We start from the raw sequence: 27331 nt of genomic DNA, 5'->3' as shown, positions 1-27331 counted from the left end.
CCCCCTCCCAGCCGCCCGTCGCGACCTCGATGCTATCGGTCTCATGGACTCTGGTGGCGGATGGTTGAACAGCTCCAGGGGAGGCGGATCACCCAATCATCATCGTGTTTATCGTCATCGTGGTGGCAAGCGCATCATTCTCTTCTATCTTTCTTGTACATCTACACCATCACGTCACCATCGACTTCAACGAACTGATCGGGACGATCGCTCGGTGGCCCCGAGAAGTGTTGCGAAGAAGATCTAGGCCAGACATTAAATCATCGTTCATCCTGTCGCCACGTTGTGCCGTCTTCTTGCTTGTCACCGCGTAACAATATATTGAAGCTCGCGTTTTCTGTGAAAGCAACATAAAAGCATGTTTTGACGCTGGCTATTTTGGTCGAATAAAAAGCACTCTGAATATCAGATTCAAATTTTTTCTTTATTCACCGAGAAAGCGCAGCACTGGAAGCTCATCCCAAAGGCCGTTTTGCAGGCAGCTCGTCGTATGGCATTGGTATTGGGCGGCGTTGGGCAAAACACATTCCAAGGCTTGGATTAAAGTCGATTTGATGGCAAACACAGCCCGGCGCACATTGTCTGAAGCCGCCATTTGGGTTACACTGATTGATCAAACGGAAACGGAGTAGAAGCGTTAGATCGAAAAATAAAATACACATGCAGTATATGGTTACAACATTGGCTGCAATGGGCAACGAAAGAGAACGGTTTCAATTCGACAGGGAAGAGGCTTGGATTTAGAAAAAAACTACCTCTTCAACACCCATCTCAGATATCTTAGAGCTACGAACTGCCTTTCCCTACAGCTGCACCCATTCCAAGTAGGACTGTTGTCACAAGCACGCTTCTAAAGCACGAAAGATGCGGGTGGGCCCGGACACATTCGGACATGGCAGCGCTGGGCCCTCAGGAGCACTAACTCGGCGGGGCAGCGACAGTCCGCCGTCCGCTTTAAAGAGACATCCTTTCTCGTGTGCCTCCCTCGGGACCGACCGTCAGTGGTCATCAGTAAGCCGAACCTGCTTCCTCGCCTTCGTCTTGTCAGGACATGAGCGAACGTTTCAGTAGCGTTTTAGCAGAACATTTACTAAGCGCTTACAATTACTTCTCTTGTCTATGCTGTTATCCTTGCGCATCAGCTCATTTTTCCTCTGCATTTCTATTTAGCCTCCGTTTTTTTACGTTGCTATTAATGTAAATAATCATATGTACACTATGATTATTTTCAATGCGTTTTATTTTTGACCATTTGCACTTAGTGACGGAGCTGTTGAGACATCCGTAGGCTTCAAGGTGCTGCACATTTTGTTTATTTTCCTATAAATGCTGCATTTATTACGAGTGGACCGCAGTTAATTTGAAGTCCTTTTTTTTTTAAATTCACACGTCGTACACGTGGACCGGCCCAAACAACTTAAAGTATATCAAAGCTCCGAGAGGGAAATTGAGAAATCGTAAAGTGGATCCACGCTTTTAAGCTACCAAGAACGGAACTTGTGACACTGTTACCGGTAGTTCACCTCAGTTCAACCTCTGTCTGCTTGACGTCCATGCTTTTTTTGTAGCAAAAGCTACATTGGCCACGAACTTTGCGATTTGGCAGTGGCGGTGCTGCGAGGAGGCACAGAGACCGACCTTCATCCGTTGCCTAGCAACTGCCGCAGCTGGCGGACGCCGCGCCATCTGGCATGGCGTCACACCGCGCGCCTCGCCACTGAGCCGCCGCCGCCGCTATTTGGTATGACGTCACATCTCTTGCCTCGTCGTTTTGCTCGCCTCCACTCGCTTCGCCAGCTGTGTCCCATGCCTAATAACATGTCGAAGGATTGAAAATGAGAGCTCGCGTGCACCGGAACCACATTTGAGGCGGCAGTATGGCCGGCGACAAGTCTACTAAGCAGAAGGAGGCCTGGAATCTTTCGATACGTATATCCTGGCATAGCCGAGCTAAGCCACTGTCAATGTTTTGGCACATCGAAATCATTAGCGGATGGTATATCTGGTAATGTGCAGTTATATCCATCTATGTGCCTTCGGACAAAGGACGGTTACTGAGGTCAAATGAGCCTTTTTCGCTTCGAATAAAATGTTTATATGTGATAGCAAAATGTGAGTTACGAAGCAATAGTCCTTTAAGTGTCTCAATGCTAAAGCTCCTGTTCAGCCGAAAGCTCTTCGTCGGCGTAGTGAGAGAAATATCATGGATGTGCCTCTCGAATATGGCAGTTTGCAGGTGACATGGCCGGCCCTGATTGGCTGGTGCGTTTTGTGACGTCAAGAGGTCGCGCGAAATGGCCGAAACGGCAACAGCTTTAGGACGGCAAGATTAAAATCGAACCCTGAACCCTTATTTTATTACTTTTTTTCCTGCGAGGTCATATGGCTCGGATGAATTCGTACTGGCTAAAAGAAAAAAACGTTTGCATAGATTTGCTAGCGAAATTTCAGTTTCAGACAAATGTCATGTTTCTTTCCGAACAGATAGAAATTTACAATTAATGAAACGTAAAAAGCAAATTTTTTAGCTGTTTCTGATATTCAAGCCTGTTGCAAGAAATTTAAAGCGCTACATACATTACCGAAGCTCATTCCTTTGTATCGGTACTTTTTCTCAACATGCAGACGTTTTATTGAAAATGAAAAATAATCAATACACCTCAAAGACCGTCCACATCTGCACACATCCATATCTGTGGCAGGAAAGGATCAGGATGGCAGAGACAGGAGTAACTGGGGCGCTTTTTTGTCCTCATCCTTTTAAGACAATGATCTGAATAGGATACGATGGTCCGTTTTGATTGTCTGTTCTCATTTAAATATATTAATATACTTCTCTGAATATATTCTCTTAGAGGTCTGCATGTTGATCAAGCCTAATATGTTCTCTTGCCAACACATGCATGCTCCTCAGTGATCTGGTGGAGGTTAAGCCTGCATTGGTGAAGGGGTCTTCCGCGGTCGCCCATTCATTACATCCCCAGCTTTGCAAGACATGTTGAACAAATTAATGATGTTGTAACTCAATAGATAAGGCACTCGCGCGCTGAATACATTTACATACCACTGCTGACGTTTGCACACTTTCGCATAAGTGAATAGCATGGAGGCTGACACGGAGGCTCCGTATTCTACTGTCTTTATATTAGGGGATTTTAACTTTCCCGCGATAAACTGGTCTTGCCCTTCTGAGATCGCGTCAAATTCCGCAGAGTGCCATTTTGCGAACACATGTCAAACCCTTGTCTTAACCCAACTAATATCTTCACCAACAAGACAAAGTGCACAATCATCTAGCACACCTGATCTGATTTTAACGTCACATCCAGAGAATCTGTTATCCCTTTCACATCTTCCTGGAATTAGTGATCATTCAATAATTCACGCCACGTTTCTCAACCACCTATCAAAACCTAAGAAAGTAACTAAAACACTCAATCTTTATGATAAAGGCGATTATCGGAACATTAACCGCGAACTCGAAAGTTTCTGTACTTTGTTTCTTATTGACTTGAGCAAAGGTCTGCCGAGACTAACTGGCTTCTTTTTAGGAATAAAATGAATAATATCGTAAAAAAATACATCCCTACAATTACTGTAAGCGAGCGCGTTAATACCCCTTGGTTCAATAATACATTAAAATGCCTTAACAAGAAGAAAAGACTCTTTCGAACAGCCAGACGAGATAACAACCCTAATACATTGCAGAAGTATTACGTAGCCAAAAAAACAATTTAGCGCCCATGTTTTTAAAGCTAAACAATCATTTTTTTTAATACCACGCTCCCCAAAATGCTACGCATAAACCCTCGTCAATTCTGGAGATGTATCAATCCTAACCCTAGCAACCCAGTAACACTTCATAATGATGATATGGCTACTGTAGCGGAACATGATGTTGCTAAAGTATTAAACCTGACCTTTAGTTCTGTATTTACTCGTTAACCAGATGGGGACCTACCGGATTTTCCATCCTTTGGTTTTCCTGCTATGCCCGATGTATCATTCGAACCCCATGACATTGTTAAATTAATTGATTCTTTGAAACTAACATCATCAGCATGTATTGATGACATTAACGCAAAAGTAGTAAAAAATGCAAAACTTATCACAAGTGTCCTGTTGTCTCATATCTTTCAGCAGTCACTTTCATCAGGCATTGTAATGCACGACTGGAAAGTGGGCAAAGTCATTCCAGTACCAAAAAAAGGGCCTTCATCTTCCCGTCATAAATACCGTCCTATATCCATTACTAGCGTCCCGTCTAAACTAATGGAACATGTAATCTTTTCTCAAATCATGAAATTCCTTTTATCTCTTCATTTCCTTCACGCTAGCCAACATGGTTTTATAAAGGGCTTTTCTTGCGACACACAGTTAGCTCTATTTATTAATGACCTAAGCTCCAACCTTGATCACAACATTCTAGTAAACGCCCTCTTCTCAGATTTCGAAAAGGCGTTTGACAAAGTTCCCCACCGGCGCCTTTCTTTTTGAAACTTTCACGTCTTAATCTCAATTCATTGATTCTTGACTGGCTTCGTAACTTTCTAACTAACCGGCAACAGTTTGTTCTAGCCAATAAATTCTCCTCTTCTCACTCCTCTGTTATATCTGTGGTACCCCAGGGCACAGTCCTGGGGCCCTGCTTTTTCATATCTATATAAACGACCTGCCAACTGACATATGCTCTAACATACGCTTATTTTCTGACGTTTGTGTTGTGTACCGTCCCATAATTACTCACAGTGATCGCCAGCTTCTTCAATCTAACATAGATCGCATTTTAACTTGGTGCAGTAAATGGCTCATGTCTCTTAACGTGAAAGAAACTTCTTTACTTTCTTTTTCAGAGGCGCCCCTCTGAATCACATTTTAAGTGCCTAATTACTAAATCAGAAATTGCAGCAGTAACCACATATAAATACCTCGGCCTTCCCTTAACACATGATCTTAAGTAGACATACCGCGTAACTCAAATTTCTAAAGAAGCAAAACGAGTTCTGGGGTATTTTCGGCGAACACTACGTCTAGCACCACAACGTTAAAATCACTAGCCTATGTAACATTTGTACGGCCCAGAATAGAATATGAATGCGCTATTTGGGACAATAATCAACTTAATCTTTCTAACGCACTAGAAGCAATACAAAACCGCGCCGCTAGATTCATCTTCTCTGCCTATTCTTATCATGAAAGTCACAGACTCAAAAGCATCCCTGCAAGCATTATTAAAAGCGGCTCTTCACCGTGGAGCTCATGAATAACTCGTTGCGGAAATACGACAAATTCATCACTGTGCAATTAATGGAGGACATGACATCTTCCAGTGGCTTTCAGGACACAGCGGCATAGCGGGCAATCTTCGGGCGGACGAAGTCGCACGAACAGCCCACCAAGACGGCGATTGTGTGTTGATTCCCTTTTCCAGGGCAGACGCAGCGGGCAGGCTTCGCGCACTTGCGCGGGAACACACTCTCCTTGTGGAATTCTGGCCAGTTTGCGAACTGCCGCTTAAAATCCCTGGACCCTGACCTGAAGCTCCGCCTTCCACCTGGCCTACCCCGACGCGAAGAAACTTTGCTGTGCCGCCTGTGGGTGGGTGTAGCATTCAAAAACTCGTATTCTTTTATGATAGGCATGGCAAACAGCCCTACATGTATGAACTGTGGATGCGACGAGTCTATAGGCCCCATTCTTTGTGAGTGCCCGATATACAGTGAGGAAAGGAAGTGTCTGTGCCGTTCGCTGGAGCAGTTAGATGGACGCCCATTGAGTGAAACAAAGATTTTAGGCCCCTGGCCACGGCGATCGTCTGCGGCGAAGGCCTCCCAGGCACCGCTCCGTTTTATGAGAAGCACAGGCCTAATCGAAAGACTATGAGTTTGCTATGACATGACTGTAACGTGATGTGATGTGGCGTGTCTGTTATATGACTGTATTAACTTTTCAGACATGACTGTGACGTGAAGTGATGTGGCGTGTCTGTTATGTGGCTGTACTAACTTCAACTATTCCTCTCTCACAACTTTTATATCCCCTCATTCCCTTCCCCCAGTGCAGGGTAGCAAACCGGTTGCTTTTACTGGTTAACCTCCCTGCCTTTCCTCCTCATCTTCCTCCTCCTGTCACCAAACTAAAATGCAATGCTCATCTATCAAATTTAGCTAACCGGCGTAGCATCGCAAGACTATCTCTATTTCATAAATTCTATTGCCATGCTTCGCACGAATCTGTTATCATCCCTGCATACCGCACCTCCAGCCGCACGAACCACAAAAATAAAACCCATCCTCCGCAAGCCCGTACATCTGCGCATCTATATTCGTTTTTCGTGCGCAAAGCAAAAGACTGGAATGACTTGCCTGCCAGCGTCGTGCTCCATACAGACCCATCACTGTTCAAATCATCACTTGAAGCAATATTATGCCCTGAAACCTACTCCCTCATGTAATACCTCTCCAATGGGGCCTTTGAGGTTGTAATAAATAAATAAATAAATAAATAAATAAATAAATAAATAAATAAATAAATAAATAAATAAATAAATAAATAAATAAATAAATAAATAAATAAATAAATAAATAAATAAATAAATAAATAAATAAATAAATAAATAAATAAAGTGAATAGCACGGAGGCTGACGACGCACCAGAATATGCAGGCAGGATATATGGTAACATATACGGTATATATGTACTATGGTATCCCCATTCTAGTTCTTATAGGGTAATTCATATAGACATTTCTTCAGTGAAAATAGGGCAATTAGAGCATGTATTTGTTTGAATTCATACAGTAAGCTACGTCGCCATTCTATAATTATACCACGTTTCTCATTGGACACTTCTTTCTTGTACTTAATGCGGTTTTTGTCGTGAAGGAACAACCCATTCAAAGATCCGAGTTTAGACACGCGATCTTTTCAAAGTTCTACTAGTTCGCGTCAGGTTTTGCTGTAGTAACTATCACAAACTAATATACTTTAATATAAATATCTGTTTAGAAAAAAATCCTAACTCCAAGCTAAGCAGGGAGCAAGGTTCCTCGTTTCTCGGTTAAAAGGCCACCACTAGATTTTCATCATACCCTTCTCTGGCACCACTGATGAGCGGGACGATGATTAGGCGGGTAAGAAGCTCTGAAACGAAAACGTGAAATAAAGAATTATTTCGATCAGTAACTCCAAATTTTAAGCGCAGAGCGTGGTGTGTTCCGGAGGAACGCTGGTCGTTTACTGTGCGCCTAGATCAGTGCACAAGGTTAACCTGAAGCACGCAGATGGAAGAACAATGTACAATAGCCCACACTTCAAAAGGAAGCGGAATTGAGCCGTAATACGTTCCTACTTGAGCCGTAATACGTCCCGTCTTGGAAACGTTTGGTTTGGTTTATAAGGGCAAACGTCCGAAAACGATCTAGTTATGAGGGACATCTTAGGAGAGGGTTCTGGACAATTTCAGTCACCTAGTTCCTTAACGTGCACTGATTTTATACAGAACTCGGGCGGCCTGCATTAAGTCTATACATTGAAACGCGGCCGGGTTAGCAGCCAGGTTCCTTGGCTCATCAATCGAGGTCCTGGCAGATGATGTGGGTTTGAAGCAAAATATGCGTAGCAAGAAGGTGGGGGGGGTGGGGGGGCGGAGGGGGGGGGGGGGGGGTTGTACTAATGCATGTTTCATTTTGAAGGTAGCGCGAAAAACGAGGATTAAGAGTAGAAGGACACAACACGAGCGCTTGTGTTGTGTCCTTCTACTCTTGGTCCTCGTTTTTCGCGCTACCTTCAAAATGAACCAGATTCAACTCGCCCAACTTTCAACCTTACTAATGTTTACCTAAACGGAAGACTCAAAAGGAACGGTGTCAAGAAGTATGCCGCAATGTACGGATAATATTACGTTTCAACATAAAACCTTTTCTGCCCCCTGTTCTATCTCGCCGGGGTGGCTGTGTAGCCCCTTTCGAACAACCAGTCGAAAAAAAAAAAGCAGAAACAAAGGTGGCTCTAAAGGGTATTGAACCAAAGCCTAGGCAGTTTGCCAGTTTATTAGACCACTGCGTCATGCCAATTTTTTTTATCAAACGTTACTCAATTAAACAATGAAGAAATATACTGTATGCAAGATCTTTGTACGAACGATGTCACCGATGCCAAATCAACTTAATGCTGAATGCAGCAGAACTAAGCAGCCACCACTAGGAAATAGGCGAAGCAGAATTCATCACTATGAGGGAGAATACTTTTTTTTAGATAAACAGTCATCTTTCAGAAAGGATCTTTGGCTGAAACGACATACTGGTCGTGGTTTTTCGTCAGGCGTGTTTTCCCTAAACTCTGGAGGCCAATTAGAAAAAAACCTGTATAGCTGATCAACAATAAATGACAGTGCGGGGATGTATGTTGTAGAACGTGGTGTCAAATGAATCCTCTTTTTCAATTTCACTTGCAAAATATTCGAGCATACTCTACCTTTGGAATTAATAAAGTGATGCTCAATTTCATCTCGTACATCACGAAGGTGGCATGCAATTTACTGTAGACACAAAAATGCCCTTTCTGTAACCCACATTTCTGAGGGCAACATCTCAGTGTGTAGCTCATAGAAAACAAAATGAGAACATGGCAACACAGGCATTTGCGTCGAAGTACGTAACGTAAATGCTATAAATGACTACGACGGAATACGGCATGTCGCGGGAAACCAAACTACACTGAGCGTGATATCAGCGGAGGGAAAAGCGTACAGATTAAATCATTTCACAATCATTTCTCTGATATTGTAAGCAAAAACTCGGGGGGGGGGGGGGGGGGGGGAGGACATGAATAAGTAGATAACGAAGAGCCAAGTATACCTGATACATAAGCATGGACGAACAGAAACGTGACAATACGCAATGGAGGTCGGAAAAGCATTACCTAAATTCACTATTAAGGCTACAAGTACTTGTGTGAGGGAACTATCGCAGAAAAGCATGATTCGTGAAAAGCGCAAAGTATAGCTACCAACAATACTTTGTGCTATACCAGACGCCGTTGCACGTTTTTGACGACTGTTTACCATTTTAGTTGCCCTTCATTGTTTTAAAATTTCACAAGTTCTTACTACTTAAAAACAAGCCCATTACTTTTGCTCTGAGTAGGCTGAAAAAAGGTGAAAGGCCCTTCAGAAAGCCAGCTACGATTTGTTTCAAGCTACATTCATGCTCAGGATTCCCGGTGATTCCAAAAGCTGTGACGTCTGTTGGCTGTCATGAACACTCTTTAACTCTAAAAGATACCTTAAACCAACAATTTTCGGAAAGCTGATGCTCCACGAGATCGAGTGTGAACATGGCTACCAATAAATATTAATAATCAATTCTTTATTTCAGTGCAGGAATGAATTATAATGTAAACCTCCTCCTTGACTCTGTGATATATGACCTGTAAAATTATTTGCCGCTTGCATCTATTGCTTCCTTGTATTCCATCCGGCGCTGTACCATCAAGTACAATTCAAAAAAGATTCTGCCATTCAAGTACAATTCAAAAAAGCTTCTACGAAGCACGTTGCTAGTGCTCGTTGGTCGAAATTAATCAGGAGATCTCCATTGCGGTGCCTCTCAGGGCCCATGCTTACGTTCGTCACTTTAAATGATCCATTTCACTGGAAGCAGGATTCTTCATTCCGGTTCTGTCGTTCACAATGTGATTTCATGTGGAAAACAAAACGTGTCTCTTCAGACCTCGTATAGGAAGCAGTTGGTCCGCTCATTTATTTGCTAGAACATTTGCATAAAGCTTTGTTCTTAACGCTTTAAACAGGTCATTTTGCAGCGGGAAATGGTTGCGAATGCCTTAGACAAGCAGTGCTGTTCCAAAGAATATTTTTTTTTAATGACAACAAATTTAGCCAAGAGATTTATCGCAGAGTGGTTGCCTGTAATTTAGTGGACACCTTTTCGCGATAATTCTACTGATCAAATTATTCAAACACTGATGAATCGAAATAATTGTGAATTGAAACACTATCTAAACTATAACTTTATTACAGTAATGCTGTGATTTATTCATGGGAAACGTCGGTAATGAGGTGTGTAGCATACATATTTGTGATAAAACAAGCCAATATCTTGCCAATAGAATTAAAATAGGTAAGATGTTCAAAGGTTGATTCTGAAATAGGGATGGCAAAACAAGCCAATATGTTGCCAATAGAATTAGCAATAAGTAACGATGTTCAAACATTGGTTCTGAAATATAGACATTTAGCCTCATAAGGGCATAATGAAAGCTATTTTTGTAGCCGTAATTTGCAATCCGCCTTAGGTGCCTACGATGTGCCGCTTGTAAGTCAAGGAATTTGATGCATGTACAAAAGAAGGTTTCTTTGGAGCTGGACGAAAATATTATACTCACACTAAAAGAACATCAAGGCTGAGGAGAACAAGCAGATGAAGCGCAGCCCTCTTCATTGAAAACGATTGGAGGAGGACGCGAGTGTAAGAAATTGAGTTTATGACACACTGAATAAGCGATACTTATAGCGGCTTAGAATTATGCACTTGGAATCAGTTTCCATGCGATTCGTTTAATCTATGCCTCTCTTAGTCGCATAAATTGTTTGAAAATATGCATTAATCTACCACTGTGATTTCTGGTCATGGGCGTAATGACGCTTTTACGACGTTTATAATTCAGCATATCTCAAAGTTTTTAAATGTGCAAATACGTTTTAAGTGAGTGCAAATGACGCATTCGCAATTCTCTACATTTAAGGCCCAAGGTTATTGGCGATTTCTGACCCATCTTCCCGCACTACTCAGAAAAATTCCAGATTGAATTTAATATATTAAAAAAGCAGTCGATACGCAGGCAAACTATGATTACATTACCAGATAATCTTGAAGAAAGATCAGCAGCAGCTCGTGGCCCAGCAGCCTAACTGTCTATGGGAGAAATAATTACACAGAAGTCTAGCTGGAGACTCATCGTTACTTTGAGAATAAACTACACATCTTTGCACAGGTAAAATTGTTGTGTCTTATTATTTTATACGAACGCACAGAACATGAAAGTTTACCGCGCCCACAAGGTGACACGGCGCGGCAGCGATTGGCCGGCGGGTTCTGTGGCGTCATGAGACCACGTGACATGCCCGGGTTGGCAGACGCTGCCTAGTTGTGTAGCTCCCTTGAGAGGGAAGAGCAAGATGGGAGTTGAACCCGGGACCTTTCAACACGCGTCAGACACGCTATCCCTATGGTAACAAGGTATGTTCGTGTTGCTTGGTTAAAGAGAGGACTTATAATTAATGCCGATTGGTTCTTCATGTAATGTGTTAGCTTACGACCCTACGCTGATGAGTAAGCGTGTAGCAAATTGCATGTAGAGGAAAGAAAAACCGCGAGAAGTGCCAGCAGACGGGATCCATTATAGCTGCCTCAGGTAAACCTTAAATGTTTCTGTGTATGATATTAAAAGGATTAGCCGTGACAAAGCGATATGTTTCTTGGATGCTATTATTTAAGTACCACTTTTCAGACACTCATACCCCCCCCCCCCCCCCCCCCCTCATAGTGTGCTTAAGAAAATATTGCAGCCTTAATGTTTTGCGGGTTACTAGAACCCAGCAGGCGGTGCAGTGAATATGGACAGTTTTCTTATTGTTGGTTTTTCCTGCCGACCGGGGAGTTAGTGGTCTCATCATTCAGGTCACTTGCTTTCTGGGTTTTTGTTCTCTGTTAGTGGGAGTGCTTTCATGTCGGTAATGTCAGAATTCGCAAGAGTGATATACCAAGCTGAAAATTATTTGTAAGAATCTTGCATGGTGGCGCAAATTTCAATTTAAATAGGAGAATAGGCGCAAAAAACAGAAAGCTCATAGAGACCCCTCCCCTTTTTCCCCAACGTGCTGAATATGAAATCTTCCGCAATTTTCAGCCAGTGCAGTTGACGGGAAGGCGAAGAATAACGTACAGTATAAAAGCGCTGGTAGAGATCTTTAGTGCAGATACTATGTTAAAGCTGGAGAAGGAGAACAGCTGGACGGAGCTTGGGTGGGGGCCGGGGTAGGATGGCCTTTACGACCCCATGGAAGCCTTCTGAAGGTAACGAATGCTTGCATGATGACCTTAGCGGGAGAAAGAGCTTCTCCCTTTCGATATGATAACCGTGTGGTGTCTATTCCTTACAAACATGTTCAAAAGTTTGAATCGAAAGCTTCGATCACTACGCCATTCAAAAGCAAAGTCGACGTTCCAAGCCGGAGCCGCAATTGCGCCTGCGCCGTAACCATGACAACCAGCTGCGCCGTCCCACAGGTGTTGCACCGCTGCGTTCCTACAGCGTGGAGGAGGATGGTGACATTCCAGCATATGCGCGCGCCGACGCGCAGAGGAGAAGGGTAGTTTCTACACCGTGTGGAAACTACCCTTCTCCTCTGTGGGAACTACCCTTCCTAGTCCACTCGGTCAGCTCGCGCACGCGCGGAGAGCTGACCGAGTGGACTAGGAAAGCGTGCGCCCAATCGCATGCGCAGAGAATGAAAGTGGATTCTGCCTAGAATACCGGTGAATTTTGATGCGTTCAACGGAACGCTGGTTGTGTGCGATGCAATGCTCGGTCGCCCACAGCCAAAGCTTTCGCTTAAGGTACAGCCGCGTTGTATCCCTCTAATTTCCTAGAATTTTTATCACTACTTTATTTACTTTATGAACGTGACATAGAATGTAGGTTTCTACGAACATTTGTTACCATGAAGCTGGCAGGTAGCCTGTATATACTTTTATTGCAAAGCTAGTACAAAATTTTGAATCCTTCTGACATGTCAACGAAAACTACTGTCCAAATTGAATGTTGTGTAAAGAAGAAGTTAAGCAGTGAAGACGTTATGCGGATAAGTGGCTGAGAGAGAGAGAAAGAGGCACTGTTTTTTTGCGTACTAGCTGTCAACAAGCTAACCCATCACCGCTCAGGTCCTAGCAGCTACCGCTGCCTGAACGCCCGCTTAACATCTGTTAAATATATGTAAGGAAGGTGGTGGAATTTGTCGGAGCCAGATCTCAGATTAAAGCGGCAAACTTCAGACGTTATTCGAAAGAGATAGTTGTGGAAAATATCATATTTAAACAGGAGGAGGCCCTGTCTAAATAGCTCACGGGCTGCGGGGGTCGATCTACTGAGCAAAACTGAGGCTTGTATTCAATAGGGGAAACTCAAGGCACCTGTGTACGGTGCGATGTCAGTGTGCGGTATAGAACTCCAGGTGTCCGAAATTATCCCTAGTCCTGTCTTATGGAATACCTAATAGCCTGATTTAATTTGGGATGCTCCACTTGATATATCAAGCCACCACAGAAGGAGATATACAGTCAAACCTCGCTACAACGAAACTGACGGAACGCGCGAAAAATTTCTTTTGGACTGGAAATTTTGTTATGGCGAAACCTTCCCAAAAACACTACCAGATTTGACTGCACACTTCAAGAACATCATTTATTTTCTAATGAAGTGGGTCCCCCTCGTTTTCCTCTATCCTATGGATGGAGGACCGTGATCCGACGTTCGCACTCGGTGAGCAGCTGCATCGCGACATCGTCCACGTGGGCGCCAATGAAATTTGCTAATGTCAAATACGTCCATCACATCCAGTGCTGAAGATGGGGCCAATGTTTCTTGAGCGTCACACTCATCGTCCGACAACGCGTCGTAATGGCGAACGTCTTCAATTATGGACCTCTTAAAACAAGAGCACTCCCCCCCCGCCCCTGTCAACGGCGAGGTATTCATCTCTGTTGACGCCGGTTGTCACATTTCTGCGATAGTTGTAGTTTACCAAATAACATATGACACATATGTACATAGTGGGATCGGCCAAGAATCGGGCAGCAGAGAAAGTTTATGATGTATACTTACATATCTAAAAGAAAGTGATGGTTGGATAAAAAGAAACTAAATGGTGAAATAAATCAAATAAAAAAATGAAAAGTCAGAACGCACAGGGGAGATTGACACTGGAATTTGCGGAACAAATGATGTTACAAAATTTAGACACATTCGGACATGGCAGCGCTGGGCCCTCAGGAGCACTAACTCGACGGGGCAGCGACAGTCCGCCGTCAGCTTTAAAGAGACATCTTTTCTCGAGTGCCTCCCTCGGGACCGACCGTCAGTGGTCATCAGTAAGCCGAACCTGCTTCCTCGCCTTCGTCTTGTCAGGACATGAGCGAACGTTTCCGTAGCGTTTTAGCAGAACATTTACTAAGCGCTTACAATTACTTCTCTTGTCTATGCTGTTATCCTTGCGCATCAGCTCATTTTTCCTCTGCATTTCTATTTAGTCTCCATTTTTTTATGTTGCTATTAATGTAAATAATCATATGTACACTATGATTCTCTTCAATGCGTTTTATTTTTGATTATTTGCACGTAGTGACGGAGCTGTTGAGACATCCGTAGGCTTCAAGGTGCTGCACATTTTGTTTATTTTCCTATAAATGCTGTATTTATTACGAGCTGACCGCAGTTAATTTGAAGTCCTTTTTTTTAATTCACACGACGTACACGTGGACCGGCCCAAACAACTTAAAGTATATCAAAGCTCCGAGAGGGAAGTTGAGTAATCGTAAAGTGGATCCACGCTTTTAAGCTGCCAAGGACGGAACTTGTGACACTGTTACCGGTAGTTCACCTCAGTTCAATCTCTGTCTGCTTGACGTCCATGCCTTTTTTGTAGCAAAAGCCACGAACTTGCGATTTGGCTGTGGCGGTGCTCCGAGGAGGCACAGAGACCGACCTTCATCCGTTGCCTAGCAACTGCCGCCGCTGGCGGACGCCGCGCCATCTGGCATGGCGTCACACTGCGCGCCTCGCCGCGGAGCCGCCGCCGCCTTTTGTTATGACGTCACACCACTTGCCTCGTCTTTTCGGTCGCCTCCGCTTTCTTCGCCAGCGGTGTCGCATGCCTAATAACATTCCTCCATGCCTGATAACATGTTGGAGGATTGAAAATGAGAGCTCGCTTGCACTGCAACAACAGTTAAGGCGGCAGTATGGACGGCGACAAGTCTACTAAGCAGAAGGAGGCCTTGAATCTTTCGCTGCGTATATCCTGACATAGCCGAGCTAAGCCACTGTCAATATTTTGGCACATACTTCGAAATCATTAGTGGATGGTATATCTGGTAATGTGCAGTTATATTGCCACCTGACGGTTCGAGGTAGCGCTAAAACGACAAAGAAGTTGGAGACTCTCGCGCGCTTCGGCTAGTTAACCCTTGTGGACTCTTGAGCTTGTGTCTTCGTGCTACCGTTTCTCGGGAACCTCTCTCTCGACTGTGTGTATCTGCCCCTGTTGCCGACAGAGGTGGGCATTTGACCTCAAAAACCTCGACCTCACCTCAAACTCAAAAAATATTTGGCGACCTCACTCAACCTCAACCTCATCAGTTGAGGTTGAGGTCCCCCAGGCGACCTCACCTCACTTTTCAGGTGACTATTGGCGACCTCACTCAACCTCACCTCAAACTCAAAATGTGAGGTTGAGGTCGGGCGCTCGACCTCAAAAAAAAAAGAATCATTAAATTAAACCGTAACTTAAAGCAAATATACATTTCTCGGTAATCCTGGAGTATATATATATATAGGCTAGCCAGAATTTTGTCGTATGGAGGCTGTATTTTATTCCTAATTTTATACCACAATTAATATCCTGGATAAAAGCAGAGAAACTCTGGACACTACATGTCCAACTCTGCACTAAAGTGGCAATACTCTCCCCCTCCTTGCCTACCCTTTTGTGGTCGGTTTCAATCTAAGGCCTACATGGGTACCACGTTACTACGCATAGGCCCATAATGCAATACAAAGAGTTTATCCCATCTGACCCACGTGAATAAGATTCGTATTAGAAATAAAACAAGCCAGTTCTTACTATAAACTGAAGCGACAAATGCTGTTGACGCTAGTGACGACAACAACAATGACGATATGCTCTTTTTCTTTTCTTGCCACATAGCGCTAAACAGACAGGGACACAGCGAGACACACGGGACGGGCGCTTTTTTTTATCGCCCGTCCCGTATGCCTGGCTGTGTCCCTGTCTGTTTAGCGCTATGAGGCAAGAAAACCGACACCAACGCGCCCAAGCTTTCATCCTTGCTCTTTTTCTTAATTCGAAAAAAAATTGATGATTGCCGAGCTTTTTTTTAATACACTGTACATTTTTTTTGCGACAGAATACATTAAATTAAGAAAAAATAGGAATACAGTCGTGCCTCGTTAGTATGGACGCTTTGGTTTCCGACCAAAACTGTCCATAAAGCGAGTCATCTATAATAACGAGTCATGAATAAAAACGAAAGGTATATATTGAGAAAAAGTTTATAATTAATGGCTGCTGTTTTAATTAATTTGGGTATATAAACACAGCCGAGATGTCGATGCTGCCCTCTTCTCCATAAATCCGTCGACCCGAAACGTCATGTCTGTTCTTAAACCTTGTCAGCCATCCTCTTTAGTAGCTGAAGTCAGTAACGCCTAGACAGAGCGTAGAATAATATTTCTCAGTAAACATCGCCCTGTTTTACTGAACAAAAATTCCGTAAGTCATCACAGGTAAAACCTATCAAGACGGAGGAGAAGAAGCACCCATAATGTTGCCGAGGCAGCGAGCCTTCTCTTGAAGCATTTCGTCGCTCACGACAGCACCATTCGCGTGCACATTCCCGAACCACATTAACAAGGCTGACTCCATTTCTTCGAACTGTGCTGGGCGCTGTCGAACTGTGGCTTACGCTGTGATACCGACGTTGAGCCATTTATCGGAGTCCGGTAGTATATATAGATGGTATACCGTCGACCTGACGAGGCTGAGGCCTAGTTGAACTTGGGTCCAGTCTTTCACGGCTTGGATTGACTGAGATTACTTTTGCCGCTTGTATTCACAGATTTCCCGCTTCGCGCTTAAGTTCAGCTCCGTTCTTTTGCGTTTAACTGCCACCATGCCAAAAGTCAGACTAACGTTGAGAATTGCAGGCTCCTGCTTCTTTGCACTTTTTTTTCCCTAGTTACCCTCCCTGACTTTCCGTTCCTCTGATTCTCTTTCTTGTCTTGTACTGTTTTTGTAAGGAAGCGAGGGAGTCAAGTTGGCAGGCTACTATACTGAGGGCTATCAAACAGCCCTTTTCTGTGCCGTTTGTATGTGTTCCTATGAAACAAACACTGCAAGCTGAAGTACAGTTTAGAACGACGGCTAGCCGACTACGAAGAGCTCAGACCTTGTCAAGGCCGCATCGTTGACTCAAGGCGAAGCCGACATGCGGATCGCTGTAGTGCAAAATGTGGTAGTTCGGCAGCGCTACAGTGACGAAAACCAGGAGCATGAGAAGGAAGGGCGTCCAGGACGGGACGCCCGGTCCTGGTTGCGTGGTCGTCGCGTTTCTTTTGTCGCTCTACTTCGTGAGTGTGTCTTAACCCTGACCGAAAAGCGTTAACGGTTTCGTGGAACACACTTTGTGTTCTGGGATAGAAAAACTTCAGTTCCCACCCCCAATTTTGGCGCTTGTCTTTACTCTTATTGTTTCTTTCTTACGCTTTTACCGGCCTCTCTTCTGTTCACGTTCAGCAGAAGTTATTGCGACCACATGTTTCTGTTTTCCCGACTGCGGCCTCTAGTTGCGGCGCTGCCGCTGCACCCAGAAATCTCCCGGTTCCCTCCTTTTGGGGTCTTTCTTAGCTGACCCTCGGTTTGCTGTGTACGATCCCTGTCATCCACCCTCCTTTTCTCCTCCACCTCCCTTCCTTTCCGCTCTTGCCCCCCCCCCTCCCCCCCCCCCTCCCTCCTAAAACGACGACACGCCCGCTTTGGTTCTTTCCAACTCCACAGGACTCGTTCAGGCATCCGACCGTATCGGCTGTCGCATAGGTTCCCGGCCTGCGCACCCTTCTTTAACTTGCGTTCGGACTCCCCTGCTTTTTTCAAACGATGTCCATATTAACGAGACAAAAATACATGGGCCGAATAGGCTGTGTGCATTCATCCCATCTCCATTGTTCAGAGAGCGAGTTTCTATATTAACGAGACATAAATATATTGAACAATCTTCGCCCCTAGAAAAACGGTCCATAATTCGAGTCCTCCATATTAACGGATGTCATATTAACGGGGCACAAATTTTCCATAATAGCCACTCATGAAACGACTTGTGAAGACCAAATCCCTAACTAAACAAACAAAAGAGGAAAAGACAGCAAAACACCAATTAACCATAAAACTCGGCCAACGCCGAATAAACCTTCAGAACATTTCGAAGAAGAATGGTGTTTATCTTATGAGGTCCCAACCGGCCACTCCTGGGCGTTAGATTATAATTCTGTGATCCCGTGTCGTATTGCAAGAATTGGCGAAATTGCTTCTTCAAACACCACGCTTACATTAAAAAATTACAAGTGTCGTAACTGCTAGGAATAAGGGTTAAACTTGAACCACTTTGCTGTCGCGAACATCGGCTCACCCGTCAAATATCGCCAGAGCAAAATGTCTAACTCCCACTCGACTAAACACACACACACACACACACACACACACACACACACACACACACACACACACACACACACACACACACACACACACACACACACACACACACACACACACACACACACACACACACACACACACACACACACACACACACACACACACACACACACACACACACACACACACACACACACACACACGCGCGCGCACGCGCGCGCGCGCGCTCCTCCCTTCGCCGTCCGTCTGTAGGCATCTGGTTTTGCTCATGCGGTGAATGCCGAACTGTCACCAATACACACCAAACGGCAGTGGCGTATGTGTGCCAGCTCCGCTTTCAGAGACTAGATCGCGCTTTCCAATATTTGCAAAAGAAAAAGAAAAAAAACTAAATGACCGTGCGGGTAAGTGGAAAGGAGGGTCGGGCTATGGGCCTCTGAAAAGATGCCAAAGAAAGAGCCTGATGTGAGGGAAGAAGTCTGTTCTCTTTTCGGTAGTGTACGAACTTAATTGACATACAAGGAAATATATATAAATAAATACCATGTCGGCGAAAGTAATAACAAATATCGCACACTAAAACCAGAAGAGAACTGCGCTTCCCAGAGCGTATAGAAGGTTTGAGACATCGACTTAATACTGCATTCCTCAGTGCTAGCATGTAATTGGCTTCGTATCACGTACATCTAAATTGATTTTTAAAGAAAAAAAAAACAAATATCTTAAAAAATTATTCCGACATCTGGCCACAAAAATTTTCATCCGATTGATGTGTCCGTCTCAAGCAGACGGGAGCACGAAACAGACATGCACGTTCAGTTCGCCACACCAATTCGTCCGTCTAGACACCAAAATGTCGAGCCGGAAACCATCTCAATACTTTCTAGCTCATAAAAACATGTAGGAGAACGCTTTTCTCTTTTTTTTCTGCGCCTGAATAAGAGATTTCAAGAGAAACCTAATATTATGAAGTTAAGAATCCCTTACTCTCCTCCTTTCTCCTGCATTGCTTGATTTCACTAGAATTTGAGAGAGAAATAAAGGGCCTTAGCGGAGCGAAATAACTTTTTTTTTTTCATTGCGCTTTACTGCATACAAGCCCCATATATTTTTTTGTCTCTCCTATCTCGGCAAATGATTAACATGCGCAGGCTTCTTTCCTGTATACCTGCAGTTGCGTCTTATAAGCTGTGCCATCCGTTTCATCCTGTTGCATGTTTTACCGCTACACTATCACCTTCATCCCATTGCAGTTGTTCGGGGCCACCAGTGAATCTGTTAGAAGAAACAACCAGCACAAGACCAAAGAGAGGTTGTTCTGGAGAATACAAGAATATAAATTTACAGGACCGGAATATAAGAACGATGACGTACAATTCGAAAGGGAGGACTTCGATAAAATGTTCAGATGGTATTGGGCCGGTTTTTCTGGTTTGTTCTTGTTTTTTTTTATCTGTCAGTATCACGTCCCCTAACAATTTCGCTGCACCATTTTCTGTTAAGTTTCCGTGTAATGTACAGCGGGGCCCTCTATCGAATGTAAGGCAGCAGCCGTGACGTTAGCGCCTGGAAACAGGCATGCACAAGACACAGTTCTGCTCCGCGCCGTCTGCGCAAAGACAATTTTCTTCGCTTTTTAGTTTGCTGGTTTCTTTGCGGCCTCCGACAAAAGCACCGCGGGTCAACGTGAGTTATGTGCTTTGCGCGCTCCCGGGTGTTGGAGCCTGCCGCAAGCATCGGCACAAACAAGTCAGAGGAAACGGGGGTGGCTGACGGGGGGCATGTGGAGTTCGTGAAGTAAAAAAAAAAATATCTCCTTCCAAGTAGACCAGAGGGAAGCGCTCTCGGGCTGCGGACATTACGGTGGAATGCCGAAAGCTGGGCAGGGGCTGCCGCATCCGGTCGTCCGACTGGGGGGTAACCAAACACCGAGAGTCGGCGGGCACACCGCGGCAGTACGCTCGAGCTCCGCGTCAAAAGGGGGCGCTCTTCGAAGAAAGCCGTGGCAACAGCAAAAAGCCTGGACCTCACAATTTCGACCTCACACAATGACGACCTCACTCAACCTCAAACTCACGCGTGAGGTTGAGGTCCAACTTCGTGACCTCACTCAAAAAATTTCGAGCTGCCACCGACCTCACCTCAACCTCACCTCACTCCGTGAGGTTGAGGTCATTTTGAGGTTGAGGTCGACCTCATGAGGTCGAAACCTCATGAGGTTGCCCACCTCTGGTTGCCGATACCCCTAAATCCCTGTCTTCGTGACAGTTTTGGTGGAGCCGCTGGGTAATTGTCCTCTCAATGTCGCACACCCCTCCGCGAACCAACGACACCGAGCTTTTGCCTGTGGACACGCCAGTTCATCGCGTCAGCCGGAGGAACCTGGGCCTTCCTCCCGAACACGGGCCCTTGGAGTCCACTTCAACAACGAGCCTCCGGCCAGCCACGCAAAGCACTACAACAGTCATGCAAGGTACTCCTGTTTACGTTCAAAACCCCCGAGTGCCGAAATCGTTCCATGGCACTGCGCATGAAGACGTTGAGGATTGGCTAACTCAGTTCGAACGAGTCGCATCCTTTAATCAGTGGGACGACAGCTTAAAGCTACGGAACGCCATTTTCTGCATGGAAGACCATGCTTTGACATGGTATGAGAACCGAGAAGGCACGATAACATCATGGCCTCAGTTCCGCCGTCTTATCGTAGAGGCGTATATCAGCCTTGATAAGCGCGAACGAGCAGAACGTGCTCTACAATCTCGAAAACAGATGCCAAACGAGTCCGTCATGATGTATGTTGAGGACATGAGGAAACTATTTCGACGTGCGGATCCCAACATGTCTGAAGAGAGAAAGCTGCGCCACCTCATGCACGGGGTTAAAGAACAGCTTTTTGCTGGTCTTGTACGTAGCCCACCAACTACAGTTACCTCATTTTTAACAGAGGCGGTCACCATGGAAAAGATCCTACACCAGCGCCGCTCGGCGGTCTACGACAGCCCAATCCTCGCTACGACTGCTGCCGAGCCTCTTACAGCTGCTGTAAGAAATACTGAACAGCTCCGAGATCTTATTCGTGCGATTGTACGCGAGGAACTGCAGAAGGTTTGTGGCACGTTCCAACCCAGGGGTGATTCTCTCGCACATATGATCCGTGAAGAGATTCAGCAAGTCACGCAGCCATCTCTGCATGTTGCTGAAGCTCAAAGTACCCCTGTTCCTGATTATTCTCGTCCGACTTACGCTGACGTTCTCCGACGCCCAGTTCCCGTCCAAGCTCCGTTGTCTACGTTACCACCAACCCAGTGCATGCCCGTCCAGGAACCAATGCAATACATTCCTGTACAGCAGCCTACGCGGTACGTGCGGCCACCGCGATCAAACTTTCGACGAACGGACGTCTGGCAGGCACCTCGGAGCCGCCGCCTTTGCTACCACTGTGGGGAACCTGGTCACATTTTCCGGTGGTGCCCTTATCGGGAACTCGGACAGGAGGGTTTTTACACCAACGCACCTAGACGCACGTTCGGACAACTACCTCGTGACATTGGAGACAACCTCGCCCAAGAGAGCCTCCGGATGGCGCGCCGACAATCCAGGTCTCCATCCCCACGTCGGCAAACCGCTTCAACAACTGGCAACTTCCCGCGAGCACCGCCTGGTCGCTCGCCAAGCCCCCACCGGGAAAACTGAGTAGAGCGACCTCCGGGGGCGGGGCCGCTAAATGTCAGCACAAAGAAGCCCCCTCAATGAGAACAGATATGGATTTTGGAGCAGAAACGACAGCATTTGGTTCACGAGACCGGCTATCGCTGGACATCCCTGTGTGCATCGATGGTCATAATGTCAGCGCTTTAGTAGATACCGGAGCAGACTTTTCGATTTTGAGTGGGAAACTGGCAGCGACCCTTAGGAAGGTTATGACACCATGGTGTAGCACACAAATACGCACGGCTGGGGGGCATGTAATTACTCCTATTGGACAGTGCACGGCTAGAATCCAGATTCGTACTTCAACGTTCGTTGTCAGCTGCGTCGTTCTCCGGGAATGTTCTCGTGATTTGATTCTCGGTGTGGATTTCCTGCGGGAATATGGCGCCATCATCGATCTCCGACAGCGAACGGTCTCGTTCTCAACGGAGAAAGCGGCTGCCAGCCCCACCGATGGCCAACGTACGTGCGCCCTACGGGTTTCAGCCGAGTGTGTTTCAGTGCCTCCCCGCTCCAGCGTGTTTGTGAGTGTTGTGTGCGACGGGCTTCGTGACGGGCCGATAATAGCTGAATGCAACCGTTCTCTTTTATTTTCTCATGGCATCTGTGCAGCTCGAAGCTTAATTATTCTCAGCAATGGTCACTCTGAGCTTCTCGTCACGAACTTCACGAATGAATCTCGCCACCTCTATCGCTCTACTGCCATCGCTTTCGGCGAACTGTTAAAGCAAGTTTCTGAATGTTTTGCGTTTGACGTTATTGATACTCCCAGTGTTCTAGACCGCATCGATGTTAGCAGTGACCTTTCTTTCTGTCAACAACGCGCCCTGCGTGCCTTACTGCTGGAGTACGCCCCGTGCTTTGCCTCATCATCGAAAGTCCGGCAAACTTCTATCGCCAAGCATCGCATCATAACGTCTGACGATGCCCGACCTATTCGACAGCAGCCGTACCGTATTTCGGCCAAAGAACGTGAGGCAATTCGGACACAAGTCCAGGAAATGCTTAATGATGATGTTATTCAGCCGTCTAAAAGTCCGTGGTCGTCGCCCGTCGTGTTGGTTAAGAAAAAGGATGGCACGCTGCGTTTTTGCGTTGATTACAGGAAACTGAATGACATCACAAAAAAAGATGTATATCCGTTGCCCCGTATCGACGATTCACTCGATCGACTTCGCAACGCCAAGTTCTTTTCCTCAATTGATTTAAAAAGTGGTTATTGGCAGATAGAAGTGGATGAGCGCGATCGGGAAAAGACTGCTTTTGTGACACCCGATGGTTTATATGAATTTAAAGTATTGCCTTTCGGTCTGTGTTCAGCGCCAGCGACGTTCCAGAGAATGATGGACACCGTACTTGCTGGTCTTAAATGGCAAACCTGTTTGGTTTATTTGGACGACGTCATCGTGTTTTCAGAAACGTTTGACCAACATCTTAAGCGGCTGCGAACGGTATTGGACGCTCTTCGCTCGGCCGATTTGACACTCAAACCGGAAAAATGTCACTTTGGATATCAGCAGCTAAAATTTCTCGGTCATGTGGTTAGCGCTGACGGTGTCCGGCCTGACCCTGATAAAACAGCCGCTGTAGCCAATTTTCCCATCCCTACCACGAAGAAAGCAGTCCGACGTTTCTTGGGCCTGTGTGCGTACTATCGCCGTTTCATTGCCGATTTTGCCAAGATTGCAGAACCTTTGACGCGCCTGACACGTGATGACGTCCCGTATGTCTGGTCTTCCGAGCAGCAGGAGGCATTCACCGAGCTGCGCCAACGGCTGCACAACCCTCCCGTTCTTGCACACTTCGATGAGGACGCTGCCACCGAAATTCACACCGACGCCAGCAATGTCGGTCTGGGTGCTGTTCTGGTCCAGCACCAGCAAGGCGAGGAAAAAGTGATCGCTTATGCCAGCCGCACCCTTTCTCGGGCAGAATCAAACTATTCAACTTCTGAAAAGGAGTGTCTCGCCGTCGTTTGGGCCACAATGAAATTCCGACCTTACCTCTACGGCCGTAAATTTAAAGTTGTGACAGACCATCATGCTTTGTGTTGGCTAGCTAGTCTTCGAGATCCATCAGGACGTCTTGCACGGTGGAGCCTTCGTATGCAGGAGTTTGATTACTCTATCGTTTATAAATCCGGACGCAAACATGAAGATGCTGACACGCTGTCTCGATCACCCGTGGAGTTGGCCCATGACAGTACGGATGAAGACGCCCATTTTCTTGGCATTATCAGTTCCTCTGATTTAAAGGCCCGGCAACGGGCTGACCCAGACCTCAAAACTGTGATCGATCATCTGGAGGGTTTCGATTCTACAGTATCTCGACTGTTTGCTAAGAACTTGTCATCCTTCTGTACGCGCGACGGAATCCTCTACAAGAAAAGCGCCGGCAACAGTGACCGAGCCTATCTTCTAGTCATCCCTGAAGATCTCCGCGATGAAATCCTTCATGCTTGCCATGATGAACCCACCGCTGGACACTTGGGCTTTGCACGCACTCTAACGAGAGTGCGCCAGGCCTACTACTGGCCCAAACTTACCGCCACCGTTCATCGATATGTTAGAGGTTGCCGCGAGTGCCAGCGACGCAAGACACCGCCATTGAAGCCAGCGGGTTTCCTGCAGCCTATTCCCCCACCGCTAGTACCATTCGACCAAATTGGTATGGACTTTCTTGGCCCTTTTCCTCTATCGTCAGCTGGCAATAAGTGGATTATCGTGGCTACAGACTATCTGACACGTTACGCGGAAACTATGGCGGTGCCACGTGCAACATCCTCCGAAGTGGCACAATTTTTCATGACGCAGATTGTCCTCCGCCATGGCGCCCCGTCATACGTCATTACTGATCGTGGCAAGGCATTTACAGCGCGTCTTCTTGAAGAAGTTTTCCAACTAAGCCAGACACATCACCGAAAGACTACTGCTTACCATCCTCAGTCTAATGGCCTTACTGAGCGACTAAACAAAACAATAGCGGACATGCTCGCCATGTATGTCGATGTCCGGCATAAAACATGGGACGAGATATTGCCTTATGTCACATTTGCATATAACACGGCCGTCCAAGAAACAACTCGATTCACTCCGTTTCGCCTAGTATACGGACGCGATGTACAGACCATGCTCGACGCTATGCTACCATGTGCGGCTGACGACCAGCTGCTTACCGCTGACGCAGAAGAATTCACCACCTACGCTGAGGAAGCTCGCCAACTCGCCCGTAATCACATTACAAAACAGCAAGCAACAGATGCACGCCGATATAACGACCGCCATCGCTATGTCGTGTTCCAGCCTGGTGACAAAGTCTGGGTGTGGACACCTGTCCGGCGCCCAGGCCTGTCAGAAAAACTTCTCAATCGTTACTTCGGACCTTACAGAGTGTTGCGTCGCCTCTCAGAAGTTACGTACGAGGTTATTCCAGACGGAACTGTACCGAGTTCTAGTCATCAGTGCTCGTCTGACCTGGTGCATGTGCTTCGCATGAAGCCGTATTTTACCCGCTGAAAGTCATATTTGCCATCCGGAGCAGTTTTTTTTTTCTGTGAACTTGCGGTTTTTTTTTCGAGGGGGGGAATAATGCCACCTGACGGTTCGAGGTAGCGCTAAAACGACAAAGAAGTTGGAGACTCTCGCGCGCTTCGGCTAGTTAACCCTTGTGGACTCTTGAGCTTGTGTCTTCGTGCTACCGTTTCTCGGGAACCTCTCTCTCGACTGTGTGTATCTGCCCCTGTTGCCGATACCCCTAAATCCCTGTCTTCGTGACAATATTAATCTATGTGCCTTCAGACAAAGGACGTTTACTGAGGTCAAATGAGTCTTTTTCGCTTCGAATAAAATGTTTATATGTGACAGCAAAATGTGAGTTACGAAGCAATAGTCCTTTAAGTGTCTCAATGCTAAAGCTCCTGTTCAGCCGAAAGCTCTTCGTCGGCGTAGTGAGAGAAATATCATGGATGTGCCTCTCGAATATGGCAGTTTGCAGGTGACATGGCCGGCCCCGATTGGCTGGTGCGTTTTGTGACGTCAAGAGGTCGCGCGAAATGGCCGAAATGGCAACAGCTTTAGGACGGCAAGATTAAAATCGAACCCTGAACCCTTATTTTATTACTTTTTTTCCTGCGAAGTCATAAGGCTCGGATGAATTCGTACTGCCTAAAAGAAAAAACGTTTGCATAGATTTGCTAGCGAAATTTCAGTTTCAGAAAAATGTCATGTTTCTTTCCGAACAGATAGAAATTTACAATTAATGAAACGTAAAAAGCAAATTTTTTAGCTGTTTCTGATATTCAAGCCTGTTGCAAGAAATTTAAAGCGCTACATACATTACCAAAGCTCATTCCTTTGTATCGGTACTTTTTCTCAACATGCAGACGTTTTATTGAAAATGAACAATAATCAATACATCTCAAAGACCGTCCCCATCTGCACACATCCATATCTGTGGCAGGAAAGGATCAGGATGGCAGAGACAGGAGTAACTGGGGTACTCTTTCGTCCTCATCCTTTCAAGACAACGATCTGAATGGGATGCGATCGTCCGTTTTGATTGTCTGTGCTCATTTAAATACATTAATATACTTCTCTGAATATATTCTCTTAGAGGTCTGCATGTTGATCAAGCCTAATATGTTCTCTTGCCAACACATGCATGCTCCTCAGTGATCTGGTAGAGGTTAAGCCTGCATTGGAGAACGGGTCTTCCGCGGTCGCCCATTCATTACATCCCCAGCTTTGCAAGACATGTTGAACAAATTAATGATGTTCTAACTCAATAGAAAAAGCACTCGCGCGCTGAATACATTTACATACCACTACGAGGCCGACGTTTGCACACTTTCGCATAAGTGAATAGCATGGAGGCTGACACGGAGGCTCCGTATTCTACTGTCTTTATATTCGGGAATTTTAACTTTCCCGCGATAAACTGGTCTTGCCCTTCTGAGATCGCGTCAAATTCCGCAGAGTGCCATTTTGTGAACACATGTCAAACCTTTGCCTTAACCCAACTAATGTCTTCACCAACGAGACAAAGTGCACAATCATCTAGCACACCTGATCTGATTTTAACGTCACATCCAGAG

The 27331-nt window shown here is 45.7% G+C and overlaps 1 protein-coding gene and 1 long non-coding RNA gene across 2 annotated transcripts in view; one reads left to right on the top strand and one right to left on the bottom strand.

Annotated features, from left to right (window-relative positions):
• Positions 1–405: 405 nt before the first annotated feature.
• LOC146179026 (uncharacterized) lies at positions 406–10563 on the bottom strand. The gene is made up of 3 exons (XR_014700679.1): positions 10404–10563; positions 7091–7142; positions 406–605 (listed from the first exon to the last, which is right to left on the bottom strand). It is a non-coding gene; the product is annotated as an uncharacterized LOC146179026 (long non-coding RNA).
• Positions 10564–11098: 535 nt separating this feature from the next.
• The window catches only part of LOC146179025 (membrane metallo-endopeptidase-like 1), an 85445-nt gene continuing 69212 nt past the window's right edge, over positions 11099–27331 (top strand). Inside the window, exon 1 of the mRNA XM_084580097.1 lies at positions 11099–11257. The gene's annotated coding sequence lies outside the window, so the exon portion shown is untranslated. The remainder of the gene's footprint in view (positions 11258–27331) is intronic.

Source organism: Amblyomma maculatum, chromosome 9 (assembly GCF_055883805.1).
Source record: "Amblyomma maculatum isolate TAMU_Amacu chromosome 9, ASM5588380v1, whole genome shotgun sequence".
Classification (NCBI taxonomy): domain Eukaryota; kingdom Metazoa; phylum Arthropoda; class Arachnida; order Ixodida; family Ixodidae; genus Amblyomma; species Amblyomma maculatum.
Note: the sequence above shows the minus strand (reverse complement) of the source record. Positions and strands in the feature narration are given on the sequence as shown.